Source organism: Rhinolophus sinicus, linkage group LG14, assembly GCF_036562045.2.
Source record: "Rhinolophus sinicus isolate RSC01 linkage group LG14, ASM3656204v1, whole genome shotgun sequence".
In the NCBI taxonomy this organism is placed as follows: domain Eukaryota; kingdom Metazoa; phylum Chordata; class Mammalia; order Chiroptera; family Rhinolophidae; genus Rhinolophus; species Rhinolophus sinicus.
The window spans coordinates 55,602,562-55,608,100 of NC_133763.1; the positions used below are offsets into that span (position 1 = coordinate 55,602,562).

Here is a 5,539-nt window from a genome sequence, read left to right on the forward strand (position 1 = left end):
TGTTCCTTCCGTTAAAAGAACCTTTTAAGAGATATCATTGGCTAGTGCTACCTCAGGGAATGGCTAGTAGCCCTACTATGTCAAAAATTTGTATCAGCTGCAATAAAACCTCCAAGGACATTTCCAGATATTTACATCATCCACCATGGATGACATACTTCTTGCCCACTCTTGTGAACCAAAGTTGCTTGCTGCTTTTGCTCATTTACAAAAAAAGCTCCACGATTATGGGCTAGTTATAGCCCCAGAAAAAATTCAGCAAGTGCCTCCTTACTCTTATCTGGGATATTGCTTAATGCCTCAGGCCGTTGTGCCTCAAGAAATACAAATCCGGCGAGATTGTTTAAAAACATCAAATGATTTCCAAAGGCTACTGGGAGACATTAACTGGATTAGACCTCAGTTGCGGTTGACAACCGGTGAATTACAACCTTTGTTTAAAATGTTACGTGGGGAAGCTGATCCTACTTCTCCCCGCGAGATAACACGGGGAAGAGGCTTTGCTTGTATTTCTCAGGTCCGGAAGAAAAACCTTTGTGAATTCCTGGTCGGTGTTAAACCATACCATGAACGACAGCCCACAGAAGAGAAGACATCTAGAGATACCCATCCACGCCCCTAGGGTGTGGAAAAGCTCTCACTTTCCGCAGCCGCAGAAGGACTGTCCACTTCAGACCCTGTTAAATGGATAAAGACTTTGGGTAGAGGGTTTTTGCTGGGGATATTGCTCTTCTGTTTATTGTTCTGTTTATTTTACATAGTCCTCAGATGTGGACAAATAGCCCTCCGACGGGCTGTAAGTGAAACAACTACACGTTCTGTGTTTCTCATGCTTCAAAAACAAAAAAGGGGGAGATGTAGTCACAGCCTAGCCGACTGTCCCCCATGTCTTTCCTTAAGGAAAGAAGAGTCTGACTGTGCCTTTCTGGGACACTGATCCATTCTAGTGTTTACACGATATGTCTCTCTGTCTGGTCCCCAAAGATGGTTTGCAGCCAAAGACGGGTAAGATATCTCACGGAGATCACCTAAGCCAGGCGGAACCAGTGGGGACCCCCAATGAGCTGCCTTAGAAGACCCAAAGGAGCCTTTCCTCCCTTCCCCTGCCTGGCAAAGCCACTGCTGTCTCTGGCTTTCCTCTCTCACCTGATTGTGAGAGAAGTCATGAGGGCAATGAAGATCAGTCTCTCCACTTATCTCAACAGAGCTGTTACAATATGAGTGACTTGACCCTGAGAAGGTAAGACATCATGGGACTTTATGCTTCGCTGTTAACAGACAAAGGGTGATTGGAATAAACATTTTTCTGCTATGTATGAGTCTCACAGACCGTGTAAGAAAAAATGTTACTCTTGATCTTATCCAGTTTCATAAAGAGGTCTTGACACTGGAGACCTCTCCTTTAAACACCGATATAGCTGATACTCTCAACAAACTTGTCTCTAGTTTTCACAATGTATTTCCATCATACTCTTCAATGCTTCTATGCTTGTAATTCGCTTGTTGTGATCCTCCTGATACTATGTTTCCTCCTGCATCACAAAAGCTGTGATGGGGATAGTCTGATATTTATGGAGAAATTCACAAAATAAGGCTCCACATGGCTGATAGACCAAAAGCCACTGCCCTGTCTAACCCCAAAGGAGATCGGTAGCCAATGACGGTAATGATCAGTGGATGTCTTGACCTAAGACAGAGTCGATCGGTTTGCTGAAGCCTATCCAATGGCGGGTAAGTGAGATGGTCTGTACTGACCACCTAGCACGATCTCCGGGGGAATTGTGGGGAGCTGGAGCATCAAGCGTTAAGAAAATGTAACTACAAGCAGAGGTTGGGAGGATGGCTGAGGGGAACTCCCCTAAGCATAAAGAACAAACAGACACCTGCTGTTCTGGGAATGGGACAATATCAAAAGGTCTAAAGACAGTCAGGGCCAAACTTTGGAAAAACGTAACTAATCTGTCCTTGCTGCCTCAGCCGCTTTATGTAACCTTCTTGTTTCTGTCTGTATAAAAGCATGCTGAAAAATCAAGCAGGCGCAGCAGTCTAGTCAGAACCGCTCGCCCTCCCGATCCCATCTTTGTCTCTTGTCCAATTTTTTCTCAATCCTCACTCCGCACTTCAGGAACCGTTCGTCTCGTCGGCAGGCTCCGACATGGTGGTCTCTCCTGGAGTCCGAGGGCGTGCGGGGTGTTGGGGTGCTGCTCCCTCCGTCCCCTGGTTTGTCCCGGCTCTTTTTCCCCTGTGTGTCGGGGCCACCCTGCCCGGCAGGCTCCTGGCTCTTGTGGGAGACGTGAGGGGGCGCGCGCGCGGGGGTGTGGGGCGAGGTGCCGGCCAGCAGAGACAGAGGCCTCCGGTGGGGCGGGGCGGGTGGCCATCCCGTATGCCGGAGGACACGCCGATCCTGTGGCTCGGCGTCCAGGTGCAGCCACAGCGATGGTCGTCCCCTGGGCTCGGGCCGAGGGGCGAAGGACCGCACGTCCTGGGATGGAGAAAGCCTGGTGGAGGCCAGCGCAGGCAGCCCTGGGCTTGGGCTTTGGGGGCGGCGGGGGCGGGGAGCGGGAGGGAGCGCGGCGATGGCAGCGGCGGCGGCGACCGCGGCTCGGTGAAGGGCTGCGGGCTGTCGGCCTGCGGGAGCGAAGAGGACTGAGAAGAGGGTATGGGGGGGAGCCCGGGCCGACAAGCCTAGCGTGCGGCCAGCTGCGAGCTTGTAGTGCGGGCGCTGACCCGCCGCTGGTCAGGGGGACCTTCGGCGGGCTGGGCGGCTGCAGAGGGGCAAGGGGCGCCAGGTGTTCGGAGGGAGCCACGCCGGGGCGGCGGCGCAAAAGGAGAGGCGAGCAAAAGCCTACAGCACCCGGTATTCCCAGGCGGTCTCCCATCCAAGTACTAACCAGGCCCGACCCTGCTTAGCTTCCGAGATCAGACGAGATCGGGCGCGTTCAGGGTGGTATGGCCGTAGACGCTGGGACCCGGCTCCCGGCGCCCCAAGAGCCTGCTCCGGGCCTGCCTCGTGAGCGCGCGCCATGCAGCTGGGTCGCTCGGGTGGCGAGCATCTCCCTGCTGACCGGCTCCGCCAGCGCCTCACCTCCCGCCTGCTCCCCGCCTCCTCCGGACGAATCTGGCGCGCGAGGCCCCTTCGCGCCTTCCGTGGCTCCACGGGACTCTGCCATTACCCTGATGGTGACAGAAGTCGTGGAACTCTGGCATCCTGGGACTCCCCGGGACCCGACCGGAATACACCCCGCCCCGCTACCGCCACCAGGCCCACCCCGAACGCATCCCCAACGCTGGTCGCCAGCAGGCAGCCCTGTGTTTGGGAGTTGTGGGAGGAGCCCGCGGCAGCGGCGGCGAGGGCAGAGCTGGCGTCCACTGCGGTGGGGAGCGCGGTGATGGTGGGCGCAGCGGCGGCAGGCGGCGGCGGCGGCGGCAGGCCGGAGGAGCGCGGCGATGGCGGCGGTGGCCGCGAGCGAGGTGAAGGCGGCGGCGACGGCGGCGGCGGCGGGGGCGAGGGCAGCGCTGGCGGCAGTAGCGGGCAGCGCGGTGCTGGCGGCGACGGCGACCGCGGCTCAGCGAACGGGTGCGGCCTGACGGCCTGCGGGAGCGAAGAGGACTAAGAAGAGGGTATGGGGGGGAGCCCGGGCCGACAAGCCTAGCGTGCGACCCGGACTGCCAGGTTGTACGTCCGGGCGGCGGACCCGCCGCTGGTCAGGGGGACCTTCGTTGGGCTGGGCGGCTGCAGAGGGGCAAGGGGCGCCAGGGGTTCGGAGGGAGCCACGCCGGGACGGCGGCGCAAAAGGAGAGGCGAGCAAAAAGCCTACAGCACCCGGTATTCCCAGGCGGTCTCCCATCCAAGTACTAACCAGGCCCCTCCCTGCTTACTCCCCAGATTAGAGGAGATAGGGCGCGTTCAGGGTGGTATGGCCGGAGACGCTGGGACACGGAACCCCGCGCCCCAAGAGCCTGCACCCGGCCTGCCTCGTTAACGCGCCATGCTGCGCAGCTCGGTGGCATCTCCCGCTGCCGGCTCTGCCGCGCGCCCCTGCTCCCGCCTCCTCCGGACGCCGCGCTGGGCGGCGCTACTTGGCCGCAGCGAGGCCCCTTGCCACCCGTGGCTCCACGGGCCTCTGTCACTTCCCCGACGGTGACAGAAGGCTCGGCGCCCTGGCATCCTGGGACTCCCCGGGCCCCGAACGGCTTACACCCCCCCCCACCCCAACCCCGCTCACCCCCACCCCCAGCCCCACCTCCCCAGACCCGCCTGGCTGCTCTGCGGTCCCCCGCTCATGGCAAGCGAGGGCGTCGCAGGGTCCTCTCAGGCCCCTCCGGCCCTAGGCACGCGCGACCCTGGCCCTGGCACTGGCCGGCCCCACCGACTGGCCCAAAGCCACGGGGAGCCACCCGTGCCACCAGGGTGCAGCAGCTCCAGTCTGCCGTCACCCTTCGTCACACAGCCTTCCGTCTGGGCCCTCGCCCCTCGTCAGCGACCAGCGGCCCACCCGATCTCCGGTCCCTTCACTGGCTACACGTCACCTCGCCTGACCCAGGGAGGTGAGAGAGAGGATGAGAGAAGGCCAGAGACGGAGCAAGAGAGAGGCGGAGAGAGACAGACGGGGACTGTGGGGACAGAGTCCCAGAGAGCCGTTTCCAGGCCCTGGGCCTCGCGTGGAGGGTGCTGCCTCGGGTGGTGCACGGTCATCAGCTGTGAGCAGCGTCAGCTGTTGCCAGTTGGCCATGGGCCACCCTGCAAGCGGTGGCCAAGCAAGGAAGCGCGGATGGTGGCCTGCAAATTGCAGACGGGGGCGGATTGCAGTTGGCCGGCTTGGTGTGTCGGACGGTTGGTGGGTCGGGTGGGTGGCAGTCAAGCGGCCGGCAGGGTGGGGATCGTCGGCTCCGGCTGCGTCTCGAGCCAGCCGCCCGTGAGAAATGGTGCTATGAGCCCCCTATCCATGGCTCCGTTGGTGTTTCTTCTTGGCCTGGCCATATCCTGCGTTCTTGTGCGGGCAGAGGGACTAGAGTCCCCGCAGGACAGGGACCGACAGACAGAACGGGAGGAGGAGGAGGAGGCAGCGATGGAAATATACACGTATATGTGCATGTATGTATCTAGACATACAGAGAGACTCGGACAGAGACAGAAAGAGGGGCTGGCACGGGGAGAGCTCCTGAGCGAGAGCCACAGCCCAACAGGCATGTCACAGAGCCAGACGGACAGGGGTGGAGGGAGGGAGGGACACACCGGCTGGGACACAGACTGCGACAGACGCACTGAGGCTGTGTTGAGGTGGCAGCTTCTCCACCGGAGTGTGGTCGTGCCCGGGGCTGGGCTCCGCTAAGGAGGCAGTGCCCAGGCGTTGGCAGTCACCCTTGAAGCCCCCGGCGCCGCCAGGGTCTCCGGAGCACGGTGCGGTGGGCTCGAGCCCGCCCAGGGTCCCGCCCCCGGGAGGAGAGTGGCAGCCCTAGGCACCCTCGTTGTGAGGGTCGTGTGCCTGCGTGCCTGCTCTTCCCTTGTGGTGGTGTGGGGAGCTGGAGCATCAAGGGT

General features: G+C 60.4%; 1 non-coding gene and 1 pseudogene across 1 annotated transcript; both read right to left on the reverse strand.

Moving 5' to 3' along the window:
* Positions 1-2,842: 2,842 nt before the first annotated feature.
* LOC141568750 (5S ribosomal RNA) lies at positions 2,843-2,961 on the reverse strand. Its single transcript, XR_012491955.1, has one exon. It is a non-coding gene; the product is annotated as a 5S ribosomal RNA (ribosomal RNA).
* Positions 2,962-3,811: 850 nt separating this feature from the next.
* On the reverse strand, positions 3,812-3,929 carry LOC141568751 (5S ribosomal RNA; annotated as a pseudogene).
* Between the last annotated feature and the right edge of the window lie 1,610 nt (positions 3,930-5,539).